This window comes from Sapajus apella, unplaced genomic scaffold (assembly GCF_009761245.1).
Source record: "Sapajus apella isolate SASKATOON/1434 unplaced genomic scaffold, GSC_monkey_1.0 scaffold111, whole genome shotgun sequence".
NCBI lineage: Eukaryota > Metazoa > Chordata > Mammalia > Primates > Cebidae > Sapajus > Sapajus apella.
The window spans coordinates 1,275,605-1,301,798 of NW_022437051.1; the positions used below are offsets into that span (position 1 = coordinate 1,275,605).

At 44.2% G+C, this 26,194-nt stretch overlaps 1 long non-coding RNA gene across 1 annotated transcript; it reads left to right on the plus strand.

The window, feature by feature from the left end:
- The first annotated feature begins 534 nt into the window (after window positions 1-534).
- Window positions 535-25,008, plus strand: LOC116537500. The gene is made up of 3 exons (XR_004263154.1): window positions 535-546; window positions 10,543-10,546; window positions 24,855-25,008. It is a non-coding gene; the product is annotated as an uncharacterized LOC116537500 (long non-coding RNA).
- Window positions 25,009-26,194: the final 1,186 nt, after the last annotated feature.

The window sequence follows — 26,194 nt, forward strand, 5'->3', positions numbered from 1 at the left end:
AAAAGGTACACATAGTAACAGATCAGAAATCCAAAGATGGAGATACCTAAACAATAGACCTAAAGATCTAGATCGAAACATGAGGTTACATGCAAAGAAAAAGAATCAGAATTCTCAATAGAAATAACAAACATTGTAAGCTGCCAGACTGAGGCCCAATATATTATGGAGAAAATCTTTTTAACCTAGATACCTATAACTAGTCACATTGTTACATCAATTGTGAGAACAGACTAAAGATATATTCAGATGTCCAAGTGCTCAAAATACTTAGCTTCCATCAACTCTTTTGTTCATTGCTACTGGAGAACATTGCCCAGGATATTAAACAAGAAATATCCCTGTTGCCGGGTGCGGTGGTTCACGCCTATAATCCCAGCACTTTGGGAGGACAAGATGGGTGGATCTTGAGGTCAGGAGTTCAAGACCAGCCTGGCCAAGATGGTGAAACCCCATCTCTATTTAAAAAATAAAAATTAAAAAAATATATCCCTGTCTAGCTCTCCTATAGAAGAGCTTCAAAATGAAAGTTCAAGGCTAACAGTGGTATGAAGTCCAGAATTACAACAAATGTAAATTAAAGCAAGATGGTGAAGGGTCCAATGCCTATAATTGTGAATGTTATAATACAGACTTGAATGTGAATGAGACTCCAGGGAATGTAGTCATAGATTTCCAGCAATAATCCATATTAGCACATCAAAAGCCCAGACCTGCTCTGAAAAGGACAAATCCATTAAAAATATCATTATTATGTAACAACCTTGAAAAGGCTAAGCTGAGAAGTTATTTACCTGGACAAGTGTGTTATATCTATAACATAGACTCTGGTGTTATAAAGAAAGAGTGGATTGATATATATGCATGAAATAATCTCCAGACACATTGGTAAGTAAAACAGCAAAGTGTAGAATCCTTGCTTAAAACACCAACATTCGTGCTATAAAAATGAAAGGCATATTTAGAAATATGTTTGTATCTACAGAGAATACCTCTGAAGAAAATTCAAGAAACATAGTTTTCTCTAAGGAAGAGAACCAGGAAACTGGAAGACAGGAGTGGAAGAATTATTCAGTCTCATGGAATTTCTTTACCATGCACATGTTTATTTAATCAAAAATTGATTCATTAAATTCATACACAAAGTTAATGTCTACACTATAAACAGAGTTCAGGTGACTAAGAGAGAAAGAGCCTTAGAGAATCCCATCATACATCCTCAGAATTTTTAAAAATTTCTCTTCCAACTCAGAATCATTCATGAAGTCTCATGTATTTTGTCCAGATCATTTTGTGTTTAGTCACTAAAAACCTGGTTTGCAAACAATGTATACATGTAAAGAACTGAAAAGTGCAACTTTCAGTCTCATCACTTCCACATCGTTACTAGCTGGTTTATTTTATTCATCTCCATGAATATTACCCGCATTTAGATAATCTTTATACTTACATTTGCTTGCAAATTTTATTTATTCATTATTCTTCAAAACATTTGCATGGGTTAGTTTGTTATCCATATTAAGAGAAGAAAATGAGATATTAGACAATAAGTTAATTTCCCATTATGATAAATGAAGTCAGGACAATGAAATACTTAATTGGGATCCAGAAATTTTTCATTTTGTCAGTATCATTAAATTGCATAGCCTTGAAAAGGAGCCAGACTTTTCAAATATCAGACTCCTGGCAAATGTTCAGCAGCATCTACTGCACAGAACACAGTGTGGGAAGCACAGGAGAAAAACGTTTGTAGCTTGGTTTCTTCCTCCCTAAGAAAAACGTCTTTGGGGAGACATGAGACTCAGGGACCCATGGAAATAATTACGTGAACTCGAGCACCATGCAATTAGTTTCAACTAAATAATATGGTCAAAAATGTATAAAGAACTTTAAGAAATGTCCCAGTTGCAATGCATAGAGAAAGCCTTTGTTCAGGGGAGAAGATTTCCGTCAATATTGAAGAGTGGATGAGGTTTTTTATTAAGCAGATGATCCAAGTATCCAACAAAATTCAAATAAGAAACAGTTTACATACGTTTACCTTGGCCATGTTATTTCATCCACTTAATGACCTGATTAGACCACTCACCATCACTCATCGTTTTGTGGCAAGGAGTTGTTAGAAAAGCCCTTCTCTTCCCCGTCACTCTTCACTCTTCTCTTTCTCTGCTCTCACTCTTTCCCATTCTTCTGCCTGTCCCCTCATCCCACTGACAAGATAAATAGATCAACTATAAAGTTGCTTTTGAAAAACTCCACGATGTTACCCTTGCATATTCTACTTACAGGCCTTTGCATGGATGCAGAGTTAAAGGTCCAGCTACATGTTCTGCATTCCACTACCCATTTCAACAGGGTTTTTTTCACCCTGAATTTCACATGATGTGTCAGCTTGAATTCTTCAGAGTTTATGGTGGAGAGCACGTGGAACCATGACGTGGGAAAGGGCCTTTCCTTCACTGGCCTGCAGATGTGTTCAGAATTCCCTGCTTCATTCAGGGAACTGCATTAACATATTCCCTCTTCCCAAAGCAGGCCCTTCCTGGAAGCCTGAAGGCATCAGTTACGCAGCTTACCTCGGCTTCCACCTGTCCAGGGTGCCTGAGAGAAAGCAGTTGCCAGTGTCATCGGGGGTGCTGGTGCCAGGCAGGACATCACAGTTCCCTCAACTCTTTCAGGTCTTGCTCTCTCCTTCTGGCTGCAGTCCTGCACTCTTTACTTAAACAGACTCATTCTACATCCGGCTGGTGGCTGTCTCCGGGACCATTTCCCATGACATATAGCTGTATCGGGCCCCATGGCATTTCTGCCCCAACCGAACCACACCAATTCACCACCGGATTCCCAGTCCCCATGTGTTGATACAGCTGTCTAGGGGAACACAGCATCCCCCTGTTGAGAAATTACCCCAGAAAGTTCTTGGTGTTTTTCTCCTGCCTTAGCTGAAGACACTTTTCCCGGAATTCCATCTGTTCCATGTGACGGTTCTCAAACTAACAGCCTTCTGATTGTCTCAACTGTACCACCGCCTTCTTAATGATTCCTGATGCTGGGGGTCATCTGCGGGGTGGATATTAGGGCCAAGGGTAAGACATGCTGAAATTCTGCCCTGTCAATGTAATGACAAAATTTCCAAGGAAGCGCTCTCACAAGGAACTCCAGCCCATGGGAAGACAGGGGGCTCCTTTCTTGCCATCTGGGCTTGGAACCCACACCACAGGCTAGGCGTCTCTGCAACCTAAGGTTGGAGCTCTCAACTTAGGCTCAGGCTTCAAACAGGGTCTTTCCTTTTCCTTCCAAATCCCAGTCTTGACAGGGACAGACCACATCGGCCAGCAGCATTCCTAGACCTCAAGCCTACACTTGAGAAGTGAGAGGAGGGGCGGAGCCTGGCCACTTCCAACTGTGCATTTGTGCATTTATAAATGTAAAAAGAGGGTGGCTCAGGTGGCCCTGCCTTTTAAAGCACGGTGACTTTGTCTGCTTGTAAAATAGCCAATCACCGTCTTGGGATATAACCAATTAGTCAGTGACCCTGCGTCCAGGGAGACTCAGAACTCACCTCTCACCTGTGCGACTTTGAATCACTTTACAATACTGGGTGTGTGTGTGATCAGTTTCTCCCCAGGAATCACAAGTTTTCTAGAGCAAAAGCACACACATGCTCCTTGGAGGTTTTTGTTTTTGTTTTTCTTAAGACAAAGTTTCGCTCTTATTGTTCAGGCTGGAGTGCAGCGGCACGATATCAGCTCACTCCAACCTCCGCCTCCCGGGTTCAAGCAATTCTTCTGCCTCAGCCTCCCAAGTGGCTGGGGTTACAGGTGCCTGCCACCACGCCTAGCTGATTTTTTTTTTTTTTGTAGAGATGGGGTTTACTATGTGGGCCAGGCTGGTCTCAAACTCCTGACCTCAGGTGATCCACCCACCTAGGCCCTCCAAAGTGCTAGGATGACAAGCGTGAGCCACCATGCCTGGCCTCCTTGAAGTGCTGGAATTCTTAGATGCCACCTTGGGCTTCCTGAGTCAACGTCTCACTTGGTTACATCCTGAGGAAGTTTTGCCAGGGTGGTCTCGGCTGAAGGAGACTTCCTGAAAACCGTTTGGAATATAGCCGCTGGCCTCACTGGGCTCCTGCTGATACGTGGAGCCCAGGCAAAGCCATAAATCCTCTGGTTCCCACGAAACCCAGCACTGGGCATCTCCTGTTGCCTTTAAGCAGCAAAAGGATACAAGATTTAATGGGCCAGCAATTTGAGATATTCTTGAATTTCAAAATCAAAAATAAAAACAAATTAAGACAAAAAAGCCAGCATCATCTCACCCAAAATGATCACAGCCTGAATATATTTAGCAGTAGGCAGACAGATGGCTCATTTGTAGGGCAGGGATCCAGGTCCTAGTTCTAGTTCATCTACTAATTAGCTATTTGATCTCAGGCAACTTGGTCCACTTGGACCTCCGTCTCTTCTTCTGTAAATGAGGAGGTGCAAAGTCTAAGGCCACTTTCATCCTCATCAATTTACTAAGTTTGAAACATTGAAGACTTTTAGCTAGAAGTGAGATAAAACAATTGATTTGTGCATTCATAAATGTAAACTGGTCTTTAGGTGCACAGTCTCAGCTTTGAGGAGTAAAACAGTCCCTCCATCATTTAACTCAGATAAAGTTAAAAATATTTAAAATATACATGGGGCAATTTTGTGGGAATAATTTTGATTTAGTTTCTTTTTTAAAATAAGAAAGTCAAGGGGTGGGAAACACTGGCAACGTGAAACTAAGATCAAGGCCAACAACAACATTCTGATTCTGACTGTAAACTTAAGTCACCCACAAGCCACGTCAATGCTCACTGGAGTACAGTATCTAACAAACACACATTTCACACAGTGATGGAAATTCACAAAAGTGCACATATGTGAACGTCTGCATTTCTGCCCTCCGTTATTTAACATATTTAGTCAGTTCTATAATTTCAGGAAGTTTCATTTGACAAATGTACCTGTACAATGTGTGATTGGAGCGTTTAGTTTGGAAAAGAGAGGGAAACTCCTTTCTATCTTAACCAACCCAGAATAAGTGATGATACTTTCTCCTAAAGAATGATAAGTTATCAGGTTCAATCAGTAACAGAAGTATCCAGCTTCTATTGAAAATAGTTACCTGATTCAAAAAATATATATTTTATCTACTTTAAACACTGTCGAGACAAATATGGGTAGCAAGCAGGGTATGGTAAGGGGTCACCTGCTTTACCATGAAGCCACTTTATTCTCAGCTGCCTTCTGCTGCCAGAGCCTGTGACAGCTGACATACTTCCATCATTGCTGCAGGGAGAAATCATGAAGTGCCATCCAAAGAGACTCAGGAAGTGCAAAGTGACAGCAGAGAGAACAAACATTGTCACACAGACCCAGAGAGCCAAGAGCTCTCCAGACATGGAGGAGTTCTAGCAACTTCTCCACGTTTCCACGGCATGCACGCAGCGACTTAGAGGTATGGACTTTATTAGGAATTAAACTGTTCCCACCGCTGCTCTGCTCCTTGAGGCCACAATCACGCTGGAGGATTATTTTGAAATTTTCCTTCTGCAGCAAGCTCAGTCTGGAGGAGGCAAATGTGCAGAAGAGAGAGTCGTCATTCAAAATCTGTGCAATCAGTAAGAAAGACAGCAGAATCTGAGGCTAGCTCAGGGAAACGTGCAGTTAAAGAACATGAAAATAGAGGCCGGGCGAGATGATTCATGTCTGTAATCCCAGCACTTTGGGAGGCCGAAGCAAGGGGATCTCTTGGGGCTGGAAGATTGAGATCAGCCTGGACAACATAGTGAGATCCCATTTTTACCAAAAAGGCAAAAATAAGCCAGGCATGGTGGCAAGCGCCTGTAGTCCCAGCTACTCAGGAGACTGAGGGAGGAGGATCACTTGAGCCCAGGAGTTCGAGGCTGCAGTGGGCTGTGATTGCATCACTGGGCTCCAGCCTGAATGACAGAGTAAAACTCTGTCTCTAAAGAGAGAAACGTAAAGAGTATGGAAATGGGGTAGGAACTGCTCCACCTCTGATGAGATTTCAGGACAAATGACTGGAAAGTAACAAGAAGATGACAGCTTTGGGTGAAGGGAGCCACTGGAGGTGGCTGGGGTTCCCAGCACAGTCACTGTGTGACCCAAGTGCCTCTTGAGAACTCCCATTCTAAGAAAACAAAGGCTGGAATAGACTCATAATTGATCTCAAACTTTTAGAACTCCGTAAAGCATAATATGGTGGGCAAAAACAAAAGAGCTCTGTTGGACTCCCCGGTGTTCAAACCTTTTTCCAAGCTTGTGCAAACGCAAACAAGTCAGTTTCCTCATCTACAAAACGAGGGTGATCACCCTTTCAGGTCTGATGGACACTGAAGATGATGCCCACGCAGGGCTTTGAGGAAGTTCTCAGGAAAGAGCAGTGATTATTATGTTATTGTAAAAACCATATTGCAGCTTAGTGAAGAAAGTGGTGTTTGCCTTGGCTGACGCTCTGTGGTGACATGAACAAGACTCTGGGATTTGAAGGAGGCCACCCGATGCCTGGCAGACGTGGAAATCAGGCCCGTGCATCTGGCAAACTCTCTCCTCCTGTCACCGTTCACAATGCCATTGTTCCCCTGTCCCGCACAACCTACCGCTACACATCAGCTTCCTGCAAGGTGAGTCATGGTAACGTGAGAGCACGGGGCACACAGCCCATGACAGAAATTACGTCAACTGCATTTCCTTCTCCAAAACAGATTAGGAGTCTCAGTGGCACGGACCCATTCAAACTCACTGATCGTGCTGGGTGTCACGCACACACTGACGGCGCTCAGAGGCAGAGCCAAGCCCGGGGAGCCACCGGCCTTGTCCTTTGCACGACTGACCTGCCTCGGCCCTTGGAGCAGGGATCTGTCCAAGGGGGTTGATCTCTGAGGGATCTGTTGTTTTTCCTGTCCAGTCAGGTCCGCTGTTCGGGGCTTTCTCCCGCTGAATCTCAGTTTAGTGTCTCAAGGATTTTTACTCTGTCGATGTCCCTGTGAAACTCACCTTCATGGGAACCAGAGTTGCTGCAGAGTGCTGGATACACAAGCCTCCCTGAAACGCTGCCAGCCCAGGCTGGGGCTTTGACAGCATTAGAGGAGGCTGGAAACAGACAGTCTGGGGGTCAGGCTCCGCTCCCTCCACCAGGACGGGCTGCTGTCCAATCTACACGAATCTGAGAACGGCAAGCATTCAGCCACCCAGGAGTTTACTTCCAAATGAGTCTTCCCATGACCTCAAGGGCAACCCCAGGCACAGCCCTGGAGAGGTACCTGCCAGAAGCCGAGGGCCCCGCACCCTGGGCTGAGACACCCTCAGCCACGGACTTTGCTTCCTGCTGCCCTCCTGCCCAGACCAGGCTCCAGGAGAGCGTTATGCTGTTGAACACGCTTGGGCCTCAGCTGGTCAACAGGTAGCTCTCAGGCTTTAATGGAATCCACAGTCACAAGAGGCCACTGCCTGGCCTGCCCCTTCTTAGATGAGACTTTCAACAGCCACCTCTTACAACTGTGGCAACTGTCCCCCTTTAAGGCTTTCATGTCACCTTCCCCTGTACCCCTGCCCTTCGCAGATAGATCTTACCCAAGCAAGCCCAACCCTGCTCCGTTTCCCCGGAGGCTCTTCCACATCCCTCCTGTATGGCCCGGCCCCTGCTCGACACCATGTTCCTGGAGAGCAAGGTCTGAATCCTGTTTTTTCTGTGAGCTTTCATACCTGGCATAGTCCCCAAATTCAAACTTAAAATTTCTTCCTTAATTTTTTTTTTCAGAGACAGGACTCTGCTCTGTCACCCAGGCTGACATACAGTGGTGCCATCATAACTCACGGCAGCCTCCAACTCTAGGGTTCAAGCAGTCCTCCCTCCTCGGCCTCCCAAGCAGCTGGGACTACAGGTTGTAAGCCATCACGGCAGCTGTAGGTATTTTAATTTACATTATTATGATAGCATAGAATATGGAGGGAACAGTGTTGTATGCTGCTTTTGCATGATCCTTACCATTGCAAAACTACATGCTAACCATTTTATATGTCATTAACATTAAAACTGTTTGGTAACTGACATCTTTGAATGACTGTCATTGTACAATTGTACAATTATTCCTATAAGAATATTTTTTCTCACAATTTCTAGTTTTGATGTCATGCTAAGAAAGGCCCTTTGGCCCAAAGGCTATAACATATTTTTCTTGAAATTTTCCTAGTTCTCCTATAGTTCTGTGTTTTACATTAAAATCAGCCTCCAAAGTGCTGGGATTACAGGCATGAGCCACTGTGCCTGGCCAAAATTTAAAATGTATTAAGCATCTAATATGTAGTTGACATTCTAGGTGTTTCAAAGATTCCATTCTCATGATCATCATTTAAATATCATCATCACCATTTTACAGTTTCCCTTTTATGGAAGACCTAGAGCCATTGTGGATAACAATCTAACTTTAAAAATAGATGATCCCATTGTTCCAAACCCAATTATTGAACAATTCATTCATACTTTTGCTACTAATTCTAAATAAGGCCATTATATGAAAATTTCAAAATTAACTATGTTGCCCAGGCTGATCTTGAACTCCTGGGCTCAAGCAATCCTCCCTGCTGGGCCTCCAAAACTGTTGGTATTCCAGGCATGAGCCACTGTGCCCGGCCAAAATTTAAAATTTATTAAGCATCTATCTAGTATGTAGTTGGCGTTCTACGTATTTCAAAGATTCCATCCTTATGATCTTAAATATCATCATCACCATTTTACAACTTCACTTTTAGGAAAGATCTGGAAGGATTAAGAAACTTGTACAAGGCCGGGCACAGTGGCTCACACCTGTGATCCCAGCACGTTGGGAGGCTGAGGTGGGTGGATCAGCTGAGGTCGGGAGTTTGAGACCAGCCTGGCCAACATGATAAAACGCTGTATCTACTAAAACTACAAAAATTAGCCTGGCGTGGTGGCAGGTACCTGTAATCCCATCTACTTGAGAGACAGAGGCAGGAGAATCACTTGAACCCAGAAGGCGGAGGTTGCAGTGAGCCAAGATCACGCCACTGCACTCCAGCCTGGACGACAAGAGCAAAAAACAAAGAAACTTGTGCAAAAGCACATTAGTGATCAACTGATTCCAGAGAAGGACATTGCCATTAACAGCCTTAATTATACATAGTAGGTGCTCAGTAAGTGGCGAAGTTGAGAAATAGATGCAAAATGCATTTACATGTTATCTCCCCGACAAGCACTCTGCATTTCATTTAACATACATTTTCTCCGTTTTAGGGAAATATGCAAAGGGACTGGAATGACTGCAAGATGGTTACATAATAACTTTTTAACAATGTCGGGTATAAGACAGTTTTTCCTAAGACAACGCTGATGAACAGCTTTCTCACAGAGGAATAAACACGTGGGAACAGTTGTTCATCGAAGGAGGAAAAAATTCCTCTCAGCGAGCTCGACCACTGAAGTGAGATGTGAGATTTTGGAGTCTCCATATCCGGCGATTTTTGAAGCAGAGATTCGAGAAAGCAGCTGTCCTGGATGGATGAGTCATCAGGCAGGTCCAGGTGCCCGTGGGGCTTAAGCGATGTGCTCATAAGAGGCCCCCTTCGAGAGGGGTCAGTCATCCTTCGTGGTAGATATCACACCCCAGGTCTGGAGTAGCGGGCCTCTCTTTTGAAAACACTGGGGCTAATTGCAAAAATGGAATTTCACACTCAACCATAGAAAATGCCTGGTTACCATTAGGCAGGTTGGCTCCAGACAAAACCTAGACGTAGTATTTCACATTTGTCTTGAATTTTTCTTCCCTTTTCTCCCAAGCCTGTTCCTGTACCTTCCTCTTCTCACTCCCTGCTCACTCTCCTCATCCTTCCCTTTGATCAAATTCTCCCCCACAATCAGTTTTCATCCTGTCTGCGTGTGTCTTCTGCAGACAATATCTGCCTTTGAAGTATCTGTTCTCCAGAGCCCCTCCGGCCTTGTGGTCACAGAAAACACAGATCCTGGTCCTGATGCAGGTAGGTGGGTGTGACACCCTCCTCAACACCCCCCAGCCTCATCTGTGGCATGGGATTCCTACCATGAATCCATCTTCATGGACGCTGTTAGTCATTTCAAAGTTGGTTTCCATCGGATGACAGCCGCACCAGGGAGCCGACCTCACTGCCACACCCTGCACGCGCAGCGTCAAGCACCCTTGTCAAACCCAAGGAAAACAGAAATGAAAACACACACTGTTTCTCTCTCTCGTAACAATTTTACTATCAAGGCAATCGTTATTCATGTAATCTCTACTTTTATGAGTAGTGCTTTACATGAATCGGTAATCAAATTTACAAGACAATATACAAAGACTTCATCAGGAGTTTTATCCTGTGCTGAGATCATAATTAAATACTGTCACAAAAGTGAATCGTTTGAGGCTGATCTGGTAACGACTGTGCTCACATTTTAAAGTGAGTTTATCTAACGATGGATGATTACGTTTTTTAAAGCACAGGCGATAAGAGGTGTGTCTGCTGCTACCGGCAGGCGCCAGGCTCCTAAGAGAGCCCCCCTTTTCCCCACTGATGTCACTGTGGCGCTTTCTGAAACTAACACTGAGTGGATGCATTTCTTCAGATTGTGTGCGACCTTCCTGAAATCGCAACTGGAGTTAGCTATGAAGAATCTCACTCTAACCTGCGCATGCTTGGATCCGGTGATGAAAAACCACCACTGAGATTGTTCCTCCAGTTTCCTGTGTCTCTGTGTCTCCCACCGTGGGGCTCTGCGGACACAAACAACCCCAGGACTCAGCAATGAGCCAGACAAGTAAAAACACAAAGCCAGAGGCTGGGATTTGTTAGGTTTCGCAACGATAAACCACTGTTCTACCCTCCCTGTTCGGACTTTGAATTTGTAACATCTTTATACAGGCAAGTCCCAGCTAGGAGAAGTTTAATTATTTATAGCTGCTGCTAGATTCAATTTTTATAAGACTTGAGCATATGTGTAAGTACTCTGCAGTCCATGAAGCGAATAAGATAATATCAGGATGAATGTCATGTAAAACGGCTTTATTACAGTTTAGAGAGAAAGGCATTCTTCCTATTTAACCAAAGTCCACTGTCAGCTATGAGCTGCCTGAATGCTCCTCTTCCCAGCGCGGGGACGACCCAACGTGAAACAGAGTTGCAACAGGTATCTAGTGGCACAAGTGAAATGCAGACTTACAGCAAAGCACAGAATTTTAAGTACAGCAAGACTGGTAATCCCTTCCTGGGTCACAGCTCTTGCCTGAATTGATGATGCAAACTCTTTCAACCAAATTGGTCTGCACATCCCAATGTCTAAATGATGGTTTCTTGTGTTTTGATTATTTATTAATGTGTTGCAAAACATTGCTGTCGGACTCTCTGCTATTATTTCCAGTGATTATTGAGCCTTCCTGATGAAGACTCTACGTACTCTACTATTTCTGAAAACAAATTTTGTAAATGGTCAGCATCCTTTGATTCGGAAGTTCCACTTTGGAAATGAGAGAGAGAAAGTGATGACTTAGGCTTACACAGCATTGCTAAACCTTGAGAGCGAAATTAGCAACTTAACTTTAAAACATTAGTTAAATTGCTGTTACTTCATGTTATCTTTGTTGATTTACAATTCACTTTTTTCAAATGGCTCCATTTCGTATCTCTACAATCAGTGGCTAGCCAAAGACCTAGATAAAAGCACAAATCCTGTCCATTCATTCATTTTCACCTTCAAACAAATATGCATTGAGCATTTACTATGCACAAGACACTCTGTTAGACACTGGTGATTTTATAATGAGTCAGGACAGGTCCCTACCCTGGGGGAGAGGGTAAGTCATAAATAAAGGTCTCAAATAAATCGTTGTATGCGTGGTCACAGAGGCATGTGGATGGGGTGCCATAAGGCACCCTGTGTTAGACAGTTTTGCATTGCTATAAAGGAACGCCAGAGACTGGGAGTTATAAAGAAAAGATGATTTGGCTCACGGTTCCGCAAGCTGTATAAGCATGACCATGATATCAGCATCTGCTCGGCTTCTGATAAAGCCCCAGAAAGCTTTCAGTTATGGTGGAAGGGAAGGTAGCCACGTGTCACATGTTGAGACAGGGAGCAAAAAAGAGAAAGCAAGAGGGAGAGGAGGTGTCCGTCTCCCTTAAACAACAGCTCTTGAGTGAACGAACAGAGCAAGAGCTCACTCATTGCTCTGGGAAAAGCTCCCATGAAAGATTCACTCCCATGACCCAACACTTCCCACCAGCCCCCACTTCCCACACCGGGGATCACATTTCAACATGAGATTTGGAGGGGACAGACATTCAAACTGTACCAGGGACCAAAGGGAAAACAGCTAGCTCCATCCAGGGTATTCATGGAAACTTGCCCCTTGAGGTAACCCACCAGACTGGCCCTGTGGTATGGATAAAGTTCACTTGTCAGACAAGGGTGGGGTAAGCCTGACAGAAGGAACCGCACGAGGGCAGGCACAGAAGCCTGGAGGCCAGGACGTACACTTAGGGACTGAAAGACGTGCCCCGAAGTGTCCCGTGCAGCGCATTACAGAGAAGCAGCAGGGGGTGAGCTGGGCAGGGCCAGCCATGCAGGACATGGCATGCGGTGACAGAGATTTGGCCTTAACCCTGAACACAGAGGGGAGACTTCCCTGGATGAATCATTCCCTGATGATCTTGCTTTCTGTTTAACTGAGAAAGCACAGGTGATCAGAAGAGAACGTCCACATGCTCTCCTCACTTGCCTGCCCACCGATCTGTATCTGGACCGCTATATCATGTCTTTCCTTCTGTTTCAAAAGGTAATTGACCAAGACTCCAGTTCTCCAGAGGCAAGCAGCAGCAGCACAACTCAGAAAGCCAGATGGGACCAGGGATGAGACATGATGAGCAGCGCCCCAGCAGAGGCAGCCAAGGGGCTGCAAATGTGTGTATCTTTTTTTTTTTTCTTTTGAGACAGAGTCTAGCTCTATCGTTCAGGCTGGAGTGCAGTGGTGTGATCTTGGCTCACTGCAGCCTCCACCTCCTGGGTTCAAGCGATTTTTCTGCCTCAGCCTCCTGAGTAGCTGGGATTACACGCACACACCACCATGCCCAGCTAATTTTTGTATTTTTAGTAGAGACGGGGTTTCACCATATTGCCCAGGCTGGGCTCGAACTCCTGACCTCATGATCCACCCGCCTCGGCCTCCCTAAGTGCTCAAATTCAGGTGTGAGCCACCATGCTTGGCCAAACATGTATATTTTAACACCTCCAACCAAGAAGAGCTTCCTCTCATCCACCCAGACCCTACCTGGGAGAGTTTAAAGATAAATTTTTTTTCCATATTCTCATAACCTTTATTACAATATACTGTTGTAATTGTTCTATTGTATTGCTAGTTATTGTTTTAAATTTCTTCCTGTGCTTAATTTATAAATAAAACTCCTTCATAGCTCTGTGTATGTAGGAAAAGAACACAGGACAGCCAGCCCTCCATGTCCATGGGTTCCACATCTGCAAATTCAACCGAACTTGAATCGAAAATATTAAAAATAATAATAATAAAAATAACAATACAATAAAAATACAAATAAAAAGCCAGTATAGTATAATAACTGTGTACATAGTATTTACATCATATTAGGTATTGTAAGTGTATTAGTCTGTTTTCACACTGCTGATAAAGACATACCTGAGATTGGGCGATTTACTAAAAAAAAAAAAAAGGCTCAATGGACTCACAGTTCACGTGGCTGGGAGGCCTCACATTCATAGCAAAAGGCAAAAGGCATGTCTTACATGGCGGCAGGCAAGGCAAAGTGAGAGCCAAGCAATGGGGGTTTTCCCTTTATAAAACCATTCAGATCTCATGGGACTTGCTACCATGAGAACAGTAGAGGGGAAACCACCCCCAAGATTCAATTATCTCCCACCAAGTCCCTCCCACAGCATGTGGGAATTATGGGAGCAATAATTCAAGATGAGATTTGGGTAGGAACACAGCCAAGCCATATCAATGAGTAATCTAGGGAAGATTGAAAGTATACCGGAGGTGTATTTATATGCAAATACTACACTATTTTATACAAGAAACTTTTGGACACCTGTGAATTTTGATATCTCCCGGAGATGCTGGAACCAATTCCCTGCAGATACCAAGGGCAACTGTACATATAGGCTTCCATACTATCCAGGGTTTCAGGCATCCCCTGGGGTCTTGAAACATATTCCCCACAGATAAGAGAGGACTACTATATTTAGATTGCTACACACTTCAGGAAGCAGAGTCTACCTAAAACTCATCTAGAATTCCTCTTTCTCTTGGAGGATCTATTTGCAATGAGGAAGATGAATAGAAAGGTTTGGATAGGAGTCCCCAAAACTACTTGTAGGAGACTTTCCCCTTTAAGACCAAGCATTATACATGTCAGGACCTAGATTTTGAACAGTCTGAATATTTATCCAAAGGGATGAAGTTACCTAAGTTAGTTGCTGGACTGTAGACAAGGGAACAGTGCTATGATCTGAATGCTTGTGTTCCCTCCCAAATCTATACAGTATATGGAGCCCTAATCATCCATGTGCTTGGATAGGAAGTGGGCCCACTGGGAGGTGACTTGGTCATGAGGATGGAACCTTCATGAAAGAAATGAGTGCCATTACCAAAGAGAACTAGCTAGCCTCTTGCACCACATGAGGACACAGAAGTTGCTGTCTATGAGGAAGGTGGCCTCACCAGACACTGAATCTACCAGCACCTTGATCTTGGACTTCCCAGACTCCAGCACCATGAGGAACAGATATCTGTTGTTTATTAGCTTCTCAATTTATGGTATTTTCTCATAGCTGCCCAAACAGACCAAATAAAGCCATACTCATGTCCACTCTATGATGGTGCATTGGATGGGGCAAAAGCAGAAAGGAAGACAGCATCCCATCACGATGACTGGCATGGTGTGGCTGTGTCCCTACCCAAAACTCATCTTGAATTCCCGCATATTGTGGGAGGAACCCAGTGGGAGGTAATTGAATCATGGGGGCAGGTCTTTCTTGTGCTGCTCTCATGATAGTGAATAAGTCTTATGAGATCTGATGGCTTTTAAGACTTGTGCACAAGCTCTCTCTCTCTTTGCCTGCTGCTGTCCATGTAAGATGTGACTTGCTTGTCCTTGCCTTCCACCATGATTGTGAGGTTGTCCCCAATCATGTGGAACTGTTAGTCCAATTAAAGCTCTTTATTTTGTAAACTGACCAGTCTTGGGTATGGATTTATCAGCGGCATGAAAATGGATTAATACAGTAATTTGTACCAGTGGAGTGGGGCACTGCTGAAAAGATACCTGAAAATGTGGAAGCAACTTTGGAACTGGATAACAGGCAGAGATTGGAACAATTTGGAAGGCTCAGAAGAAGACAGGAAAACATGGGAAAGTTTGGAACTCCCTAGAGACTTGTTGAATGACTCTGACCAAATGCTGATAATGGTATGGACAATAAAATCCAGTCTGAGGTGGTCTCAGGTGGAGATGAGGAACTTGTTGGGAACTGGAGCAAGGGTGATTCTTGTTATGTTTTAGCAAAGAGACTGGCAGCCCTTCGCCCCTGCCCTAGAGATATGTGGAACTTTGAACTTGAGAGAGTTGATTTAAGGTATGTAATGAAAGAAATTTCTAAGCAGCAAAGCATTCAAGAGGTGACCTGGGTGCTGTTAAAGGCATTCAGTTTAAAAAGGAAAACAGAGCATAAAAGTGCAGCAAATTTGTAGCCTGACAATGCAATAGAAAAGAACATCTCATTTTCTGAGGAGCAATTCAAGCAGACTGCAAAATTTTCCATAAGTAATAAGGAGTCAAATGTGAATCCCCACTACAAAGAGGAAAAATGTCTCCAGGGCATGTCACAAATCCTCATGGCAGCTCCTCCTATCACAGGCCCTGAGGCCTAGGAGGAAAAAATGGTTTCATAGGCTGTGCCCAGGGTGCACGGCTGTGTGCAACCTAGGAACTTGGTGCCCAGTGTCCCAGATGCTCCAGCTGTGGCTGAAAGGGGCCAGCACAGAGCTTGGGCCATAGCTTCAGAAGGCGCAAGCCTTAAGCCTTGGCAGCTTCTACATGGTGTTGAGCCTTCAGGTGCATGGAAGTCAAGAACTGAGGTTTGGGAACCTCCGCTTAGATTTCAGAGAGACGGGCAGACAAAGTGAGGAGAGGATGTGGGAGTTCTCTCCTGATCCCCTTTGCTTTCTGTTAGGAAGGAAGGAAGATCATCAACTGAGTGAAGAAGGTACAAGAGGGCAGAAAGGACAGTGAGTCGTGGGCAAGGGCCAGGAGCACTGAGTGGACCCTAGAGATGTAGCCTGACCGCCATGTGCACTCAAGGCCCCTTGGAAGCTCAGTGTCATGAAAGAGAGTTAGGACAGTCAGCCTGGGCATGTGGTTTTCTCTGGACACTTAGCTAAGGGGTGCCGGCAGGTCAAAGCATCACTGCAGACAAGGTCGTGAAGAAAGTGAGTGACAGAGGAAGGAGGCTGCAGCTGGAGCCCAGGATGCTTGCAGTGGAAATATGTACTTTGTAGCTATTCCAGGGTGTGACTGTGGAATGGGGGACTGAAGTGGTGTCTAGAATGAGATCTTTGGGAGAATAGGTCAGGGAATAGAGAGACCAGTTTGCACACAGTATGTGGGTATTTAAGTCACCAAGAATTAAGGCAACGGTCATATTGAGAAAACCAACAGTGAGCATGGCAAGGACCCTGGGGTTGTAGATGACAAAACAGTGACTGGTCAGTCTAACATGGCATTCAAATGCAGGGATTCCAGAAGGGAAGGGGAGCAAAGTGAGAGTCTCTGTGAAAGTGGCCATGAAGAGAACATGGCGGGTCCCCACGCACCCACCCAGAGGCTCAGCATTAGGAAGACTACTGGTGGTGAGATGCTGTTTTTGAAAAATGCAGCAGAGAAACGAAGCATTAACCTAGGTAGTAAGAAACTTGGTATTCGAAACATTTCTTCTTCTTTTTAATTGATACCTAATAGTTGTGTTCATATTTGGAGTACATGCGCTATTTTGATGCCTGTACATAATGTGTGATTATTAAACCAGAGTAACTGGGATCTCCATCACCCCAACATTTATCTGTTCTTCATACTGGGAACATTATTACTCTTCTCTTCCCTCTCTTATTCTTCTCTTATTCACTATGCATACTTGGAAAAATATAAAAAGGAGTGACGATGTTGAGGCTAAAAGACAAAATGTGTTCAACATTGGCTTTGTGGGTGAAAGACATCATCCTAGCTCATAGGAAACATGAGTCTGCTAATACTGAGCTGTGCCTACTGCATTTGGCTGGAGAGGCAGGAAATCCAGTGCCACAGCCCTGAGCACTCCGTGACCAGTCTCTTTGGTCTTTGTCCTGAGGAAATATAATAGGCAGCTTGGAACAGAGCACTATTGTTCACATGACATGGGTGGGAAGATTAAGCTCTTAATTAACAGGGAATGGGTAATTGATCATTGTTAAGTGCCTGAAAGTAGTCACGATTACATATTGGGCCATGAAATTGATCATTGTCTTTTTGTCTGGAAATGATTATGATTGCTTATGAGTAACTTTATAATGAATGCAGAGCTCCACCAAATCACTAATCACCTGGGAATGGGATTCGTGATTTGTTAGAGCTCAGGGTTTTCTCAGTGTGGAAGTGTTCCCACTCTTCATATCAGCCGTTTTGAGAGGCAGATTTCCAGATTTAAATACACCCAGAAGAACAAAGGAGCAATAGAGGGGTAAAACAGCAAATGGAAAACCAATGTTTTTTAAACAAAAGTGATTTGAATTCAACACCCAAGGAAACCTGGCAGCAAAGTGACTTTAAGGATAATAATTTAAAATCACACTATTAAACCTTGTTCCAAACTGTACTGTCACTGGTACCATCTTTGTAGGGGGAGAAAAGAAAGGACGGGAAGGAAGGGAAGTAATTACAGGTACAAAGACAGAATAATTGCCAACAAGATTTAAAATTCACCTCCATTTCCTGGCTGTAATGGTCTCAAGTTGAATATTAACTTTATCCATGTTCTTTATGTTACTGTTTTCCCAAAAACCTTCTTGCTTGGCTATGTTGAGGCAAAGAAAGAACAATGGGGTTCTTTCTAGTCACGGCATCTGTGGTATGTCTTCAGCAGCAAAGTTCCTCTCCTTCTGTCAAACCTGCTGTTACCCTGGTGCTAAGAGCATCTATATAAATAAACATGAATAGAGGCAAGCATATAGCTCTATTTTGCAAACACAAACAGTACTTCCGAATAATGTCATAGCGTGAACTGCAAAAATGAAAGGTTCACCAGGAGAATCTTCGCGAAGGGGTTGTATAAATTGTCAGCACTGGATGTAATGGTTAGCACACAGAGCCTTGATCAGCCGTTGTGCAAATGTTTATACAGACAGATTTGGAAGGCGAGTTATGATGTATTCCTCCCACCACGCTTCCCTGTTTGGTCAGGCAGCAGTTTGCTCAGATAGTGTGAGAAACTCGAGGGCTGTTTCAGATGACGCTGACCTGCTGAACTGGAACGTGGGCTGACTGCGCACAGCACGTTCACCATGCACAATCGGGGGCCACGCAGGTGACTCACTCAGCACACCAGACCCCAGGCAATCAAGATTTGTGGAGCAGAGGCAGGAAAGTGATTATTCGCTTAACTGCAATCCAATGACAAAGAGCGTGTGCTTCATCAAAACCCCACTCACCGTGACATTTATTTAAATGTCTCCTAAAACAATTAAAAATGTAGTTTTTATTGAGAAGATTATGCAAACTATTTTGCAATGAATATTTGCACATCCATATTGTGCAAAATGAAACACCCTGCAAATAAGAATCGGCCTGCCTTGACAGCCCGCGCTCCAACTAGCCTGATTGGCATCAGAGCAAGTTAAAACGGAGGCTGCGTTTCTTTGTCTCACGTTTCTGCAAACACATAAGAATTCTTCATTCATACAAATACTGGCCCAGTTAAGACTATGTAATCTTTTCACATAGGGTTTGTTCAATCATGCTTTTTTTTCTTTTTTTTGAGACAGAGGCTTGCTCTGTCACTCAGGCTGGAGTGCAGTGACATGATCATGGCTCACTACAGCCTCAACTTCCTGGGCTCAAGTGATCCTCCCTCCTCAGCCTTCCAAAGCACAGGGATTGCCGGCATAAGTCACAGTGCCTGACAAAAGCAAACGTTTTAAAAGAAGAAACGTTTGGTTTTGGTGTTTCTTCTGCGTCTCTTTGTTTCGCTCTCCTTCCTCCTGTCAATCCCTCGAGATCTGTCAGAACTCTCCTAATGCCCCCTCCCGATGAACAGGGACTCCCACAGCTCTGCCCTCCGTGCAGGCAGGACCCATGCTTACCAGTTATCTGACCCCTTCTCCTAGCTCCAGAGTCCATGGGTCTCATTTTGGAAACAAATTCATGTCTAGCTATTAATGGATAATTTTTCATTGCATTACCTCTTTCGTGTAATATATTTGCACAGAAATTTGACGTTGAGCCAAAGAATTAAAAACCCAAACCCCTGCCCCAATTCACTCTTTCTTCTCCCAGGACAGATTAAGAATCTCCTATCAGTAACCCACGTGGACACTCTGAGTTGTGAGCTGCAAAGAAAAATCTAAAGCAGCCAGGCACATTTCATGAGCCCCGTGCGATGGATTCACGGCCCCTGCCTTCACTGACACCAACTGACCTACAGTAGAATAAAGATTCACACCATCTTCTTCATCAGACTTGTGACTCCAGTTCAGAGGAATGAAGGTTAATTTTGTAGGAAGCAGCCACCCCAAGCCTCCCCAAAACAGATTCTTACATTCTCTAACCCTAGAACGGAGGCTTGGAGGATTAGAAGTTCAGAACAATTTCAGGGAGATATTGGTTTTTTAATGCTTATGAGGAGAACTTGAACGGAAAACTGTTAAGTAGTGTTATAGAGGAATCTGATTAACGTGGTTCTGCGTGGAATTAAGATGTTGTAAGATGGAGCCCAGGTAGAAGTTAGAATGAGACGCCCAGCAGAGTACATTCCCTGGAGGACTTCTAATGCTAGAAGCAGGAGCTTGAGAAGCTTGTCCAGAGCATGTGGGGGAATGGCCAGGGGAATAGTGTCCTCTTTACTCTAGGAATATGAGTAGCAAGCAAAATGCAAAGCCTCCCCACAAAAAAAGAAAATATACTTCTAAAGCTCATGACAAAGGCAATGCCCTGAAAATGAGCTCCCATTAATGTGTTAAACTGAATGTTGAGTGGATATTAAGATGGAATAACAGGACGTGTATTAGTCAATTTCAGTTGCTATAACTAATGCCTTAGACTGGGTAATACATAACAGAAATTGACTGCTCACCATTCTGGAGTCTGGGAAGTCCAAGATCAAGGCACCAGCAGATTCCGTGTTTGATGAGGGTTCTCTGCTTCATAAATGGTAACTTCTTGCTATGTCCTCACCTGACCGAAGGATCAAACAGGTTTCCCAAAGCTTCTTCTATGAAGGCATTAATCCCATTCTTAAGAGTGGAATCCTTATGATCAAATCACTTCCAAAGGCTGCACCTCTTAATAGTATTGCATAGGAAACCAGGTTTCAATGTATTCATTTTGGGTGGACATAAACATTCGGCTCATAGCAGAGAGTACGATTCTTCTTTCTTTCTGATTTTCATGGCAGAAGGTGGAACTCCACTGGCTGACATTCCTCAGTTCTAAGTCTCTGCTCACTTTGTTCCTGGGAAGGTTAGTACATTTAACTGATGGTTAAATCGGAGGTAGAGCTTCTGGAGGATTGGTACCAGTTCTTTGTATGTTTGGTAGAATTTGGCTGTAAACTCATCTGCTCTCGGGGTTTTTGCTGTTGCTGATGGGAGTTTTTTTATTGATTCATGCTCACTATTTGTTATTGGTCTGTTCAGGATCTCTGTTTCTTCCTGGTTTAATCTTGGGAAGTTCTACATTGCCAGGAATTTATCCATTTCCCCTAGGTTTTCGAGTTTGTGGGTATATTGTTGTTTCTAGCAGTCTCTGATGATCTATGGTTATTTCTGGGGTATCATTTGTAGTGTCTCCTTTAGAATTTCTGATTATGTTTATTTGGACCTTCTCTTTTCATGGTTAGTCTAGCTAGGAATCTATCCACTTTCTTCATCTGTTTCGTTTTGTTCCTTGTTTGTATTGTTCTTTTTTCTAAATTTCATTGAGTTCTACTCCGATCTTTGAAATAAATAACCCTACATGCATGGCTCTTTGTCTTAGGGAAAAAACCTGCACTCAGAGAGCCGGTGTTTTCTGTAACCAGTGCTGTGAGTTGCACTGAGTCTCACGGTTGTGGGCTGTATTGTGTCCCCACCCCCTGCCCAAAAGACATGTTGAAGTCCAAACCCCAGGACCTCAAAATGCGACCTTATTTGTAAATAGAGTCATTGCAGATGTAATTGATAAGATCAAGTCATAAGTATGGGCTCTAAATCCAACATGAATGGTATTCTGATAAAGAGTAAATCTGGCCTGCTGTGGCAGCTCATGCCTATAATCCCAGCACTTTGGGAGGCTGAGGTGGGCAGATCACCTGAGGTCAGGAGTTCGAGACCAGCCTGGCCAACAAAGTGAAACCCCCGTCTCTACTAAAAATACAAAAATTAGCTGGGCATGGTGGTTAGTCCCAGCTACTCAGTAGACTGAGGCAGGAGAATCACTTGAACCTGAGAGGTGGACGTTGCAGTGAGCTGAGATCGCATCACTGCACTCCAGCCTGGGCAACAGAGCAAGACTCCATCTCAAAAAAAAAAAAAAGAAGAAGAAGAAGAAAGAAGAAAATTTGAACACAGACCTAGATAAACAAGGAGAAGGCCATGAAAGAGCAGAATTGGAGATCTAAGTGAGGCAGCCAAAAGCCAAGGCTTGACAGGTCCACGAAAAGCTAGGAAGAGACCAGGAAGAAAGGACCCCCGCTTACAGATTTTGGAGGGAAAAAGACCCTGCCAGCACCTTGATCTTCCACTTCTAGCCTCCAGAACTATGAGACAACAAATTCCTGTTGCTTCGAGCCATCTAATTTGTGGTACTTTATTATGGCGTCTGTAGCAAACCAGCACCCCATCCTCCCACGTGGCCTTCCTGATCCCTGAGACACAACAATATTGAAATTGGGCCAATGAAGAACCTTATATTGGCCTCTGAGTGTTCAAGTAAAAAGAAATGTTGCATGTATCTCACTTTAAATCAAAAGCTAGGACTGATTAAGCTTAGTGGGGAAGGCCAGCGCTGCCTGGGAGTGTAGGGGCCTGACTCTGGGCTCGGCGTTCACAGGCATACTTGGCTGTCAGCCCTAAAGCCACATTTTCCAACTTTGCTCTTTTTAACTTGATACTTTGCCCCCATCTGTCTCTCCTGGTTTAAATTTTCAAATTCTTTAGATCCCCAGCAGAGTTGAGAATGACATTTATGGGGAGTCCTTCAAAAACACAAACCTCACACAGCTAAATAAGGTATACCACACAAACCTCCACACTAGGGAGAATCTCTTAGGGGACAAAAATTGTCTTTGCAAGCACACGTTTCTTGTCCTATAACTTCCTTAGGTATTCCATATATATTTCCAACAACACAGCTAAATGAAAAGTTGTTGAAAGAAATAAAGTTAATGAAATCAAGAAGCTGTTGAAATAAAGAATGTTGACCACAACTGTCATATTACGATATAAATCCTAATTTTTAGGTTAAACATAGTACTATAATTGGGCTTCAGATAGAAAGAACTGGGAGTTTAAAAGGAGAGGCCAATGCTCAGCGCACTGTGGTAACCGCAGACAGGAAGACTGGCCAGGCAGCCGCCTCTCCGGCAGCTCAATGTAACATCCTCATTTGGAGATGAGAATGGGAGGTCCCAGAGGTAACAAACTACAGAGCTCATTTTCCATTTCAAAGTCCAGTTATCTTTCCAGGATTCCAAACTGTTATCGTGAAAATGCTTCACTCATTGCCAAGGAAAGCATTGCCATTTTACATGGCACAAGTCTCCCTTGCAAAGCTTTGCTCCCCTGATCTTTCTGCAGCCTCAGGAGATGGGAAGCACACAGCTTCGGCTCCTGATCAGGCCAAAGCGTCAGGACAGAACCAAGCACATTTACCAGGAACAAACAGCCCAGCTTCTCCACTGACCACGGCGAAGGGAATCAGTGGGAAATGAGACTCCTCGGCATTCTGCCAATTTTTTTTTTTTCCCTGAGACGGAGTTTCTCGCTCTTGTTACCCAGGCTGGAGTGCAGTGGCAGGATCTGGGCTCACCGCAACCTCGGCCTCCTGGGTTCAGGAAATTCTCCTGCCTCAGCCTCCTGAGTAGCTGGGATTATGGGCACGTGCCCCCATGCCCAGCTAATTTTTTATATTTTTAGTAGAGACGGGGTTTCACCCTGTTGACCAGGATGGTCTCGATCTCTTAGCCTCGTGATCCACCCGCCTCGGCCTCCCAAATTGCTGGGATTACAGGCATGAGCCACGGCGCCCGGCCCTCTGCTGATTTTTAAGTCGACCTCCACTCCGTCTTCAGAAGCATCTTCCTTTGCAAACTGGGCTATACCGTGATTCATTGCTCTGCTCACAGGGACCCCTCACATCTCTCCGTCTCTGACCCTGGAAGCAAGTTCTCCAGCATTTTACATCTGGCCACAGACTGGGTGAGGTGTGAGCAGCTGGAGGATGATTCTGTTCCTCTCCGGAAGCTGCTCCTCTACCCACAGAGTGGCCCTGAAGGCTCCAGGGAGGCGTAGCAAATGCATTTCCTTACTCTTCTGTTTCCATCATAAATCACAACAGGCAGCACCACATGCTATGCTTCACTTTCAGAGCTGCATAGAGTTCCCAGGTCAGCTAAGGGCATCTCTTCTGTGTTGTGCATACTTTATTTATTTATTTATTTATTTGAGAGAGTCTCACTCTGTCACCTAGGCCCGAGTGCTGTTGTGAGATCTCAGCTCACTGCAGCCTCTGCCTCTCAGGTTCAAGAAATTCTCTTGCCTCAGCCTCTTGAGTAGCTGAGATTACAGGCAAGTGCCACCACACCCAGCTAATTTTTGTATTTTTGATAGAGATGGGGTTTCACCATGTTGGCCAGGCTGGTCTTGAACTCCTGATCTCAGGTCATCTGCCCTCCTCCGCCTCCCAAAGTGCTGGAATTACAGGCGTGAGCCACTGCACCCGGCCCAGACTTAAGCTTTTAAAAGTAGATACACTCCCACAAAAGCAACTGTTCGCTCAGCTACAGGCATGCCTCATTTTACTGTGCCCTGCTTACTGCTCTTTGCAAATGGCGCACTCTTTACCAACAGAAGGTTTGGGGCGACCCTGTGTCAAGCTCTTGACACCATTTTTCCAACAGTGTGCTTACTTAGTGGCTATGGGTCACATTTTGATAATTCTTACAATATTTCAGACGTTTTCATCATTGTAACTTCTATGATGGTGACCTATCGTTAGTGATATTGCATATTACTACCGTAATTGTTTTGCCTCTGTAAGGCAGCAAACTTAATCTGTATCTGTTGTGTGCATTCTTCGGCTTTACTGACCAGCCATTCCCCCATCTCTCCCTGTCCTCAGGCCTCCCCGTTATGTGAGATGCAAGAATATTGAAATTAGGCCAATTAATAACTCTACAACAGCCTCTACGTGTTCAAGTGAAAGGAAGGGTCGCACAGCTCTCACTTGAAATCAAAAGCTAGAAATGATTAAGCCTAGTGAGGAAGGATTTTGAAAACTGAGACGGGCTGAAAGCTGGGCCCCTTACACCAAACAGCCAAGCTGTGAATGTAAAGGAAAGGTCCTTGAAGGAAATTAGAAGTGCTACTCCAGTGCACACAGGAATGCTAAGAAAGTGAAACAGCCTTGCTGCTGATAGGGAGAAAGTGCGAGTGGTCTGGATCGACCAAACCAGCCGTGACATTCCCTTAAGCCAAAGCCCTAATCCAGAGCAAGACCCTAACTCTTTTCGATTCTATGAAGGCTGAGAGAGGTGAGAAAGATACAGAAGAAAACTGCAGCGCCAAATTGGCTCATGAGATTGACAGAAAGACGTTGTCTCCACACATAAAAGTGCAGGGTCTGAAGCACCAAGTGCTGATGGAGAAGCTGCAGCAAGTTATTCAGAAGGCCCAGCTAAGATCATCGATGAATGGATTTTCAATGTAAACAAAACAGCCTTATTTTGGAAGAACATACCATCTAGATCTTTCTTAGCTAGAAGGGAGAAGTCAATGCCAAACTTCATAGCTTCGAAGGCCAGGCTGACTCAAAGTTAAGTTAAGGGTTAATGCAGCTGGTGATATTAAGTGAAAGCCAGTACTCCTTTACCATTCTAAAAATCCCAGGGCCCTCAAGAATGATGCTAAATCTACTCTGCCTGTGCTCTGGAAACGGAACAACAAAGCCTGGATAACAGCACATCTGTTTACAGCATAGCGGACTGAATATTTTAAGCCCTCTGTTGAAACCTGTTCAGAAAAAATATATATATTCTGTTCAAAATCTTACCGCATGTTGACAATGCACCTGGTCATCCAAGAGCTCAAGAGACATACAAGGAGATTGTACAAGGAGAGGAATGTTTTTATGCCCGCTAAGACTGGGAGTCATTTCAACTCTCAAGTCTTATTATTTAAGAAACAGATTTCATAAAGCTGTAAGTGCCATAGATTGCAATTCCTCTGGAGGATCTGGGCAAGGTAAATTGAAAACTTTCCGGGAAGATTTCACCATTCAAAATGCCGTTAAAAGCATTCGTGATTCAGGAAAGGAGGTCAAACTACCAACATTAACAGGGATTTGGAAGAAGTTGATTCCATCCTTCATGGGTGACTTTGAGGGATTCAAGACTTCAGTGGAGGAAGGAACTGCGGATGTGGTGGAAACAGCAAGAGAACTAGAATGAGAAGTGGAGGCTGAAGATGTGACTGAATTCCTTCAATTTCATGATAAAAATCTAATTGAATGGAACAAAGAGAGTGATTTCTTGAGACGGAATCTACTCGTAGTGGAGATTCTGTGACCCTGTGGAAATGACAACAAAAGATTGAGAATATTCCATAAACTTGGTCAGTAAAGCAAGAGCAGGGTTT